The sequence below is a fragment of the Citrus clementina genome, unplaced genomic scaffold (assembly GCF_000493195.1).
Source record: "Citrus clementina cultivar Clemenules unplaced genomic scaffold, Citrus_clementina_v1.0 scaffold_3, whole genome shotgun sequence".
NCBI classification, from domain to species: Eukaryota; Viridiplantae; Streptophyta; class Magnoliopsida; order Sapindales; family Rutaceae; genus Citrus; species Citrus x clementina.
Window position 1 is genome coordinate 15471680 of NW_006262339.1, and position 939 is coordinate 15472618.

A 939-nucleotide genomic window follows, 5' to 3' on the forward strand; every position below is an offset into this window, starting at 1 on the left:
CCCATGAACTATCAGAAATTGGGTAAATGATACCTGCATCTAATAGCTTAAGGACTTTAGTTCTAACAACTTCTTTCATGTTAGGATTTAACTGACGTTGCATCTCCCTAGTAGTTTTAGCATTTTCATCAAGGTGAATGTAATGCATGCAATCTACTGGGTTTATACCTTTAATGTCTGCTATGGTCCATCCTAATGCTCCTTTGTGCTCTTTTAAAACATCCAATAACTTACCTTTTTGTTCGTCATTTAGGGATGATGAGATGATTACCGGCAGAGTATTTTCTTCTCCCAAAAATGCATATTCCAGAGTGTTGGGTAATGGTTTGAGCTCGAGTTTCGGTGGTGATTCTGATGATGGGATGAGTTTCTTCTCTGATGGTGCTAGTTGTTCAACTCTTGACTTTCATTTATTAGTGTCCATAGATGGTGCTGAGTCAAGCAGGGCGTTGACCTCATCAACCGATCTGTCAATATCAAAATCAAAACCAAAGTGAGTTAAACATGTTTGTAAAGGATCATCACTAAGGTTTGAAAGAAAAGTGTCATCAACTAATGTTTCAATTAAATCCACATCAACAATTCCATCATCTCCATTGTGAGGTTGTTTGGCAATGTTGAAGATGTTCAACTCCATAGTCATGTTGCCGAAGGACAATTGCATATTTCCAGTCCTGCATTGAATGTGAGCATCCGCAGTTGCCAAGAAAGGTCAATTACAATGAAATCAACAGGAAACTAAAACTTGTCTACCTGGATAAGCACGTCCTCCACAATACCATGAGGTATTTTCGTGGACCGATCTGCAAGCTGTAACACTACCGGAGTTGGGTGTAATTCTCCCAGTCTAAGTTTCAAAAATACTGAGTAAGGCAACAGATTTACACTAGCTCCTAAATCCAACAAAGCATTCTCAATTGTGTGGTTCCCTATACTACA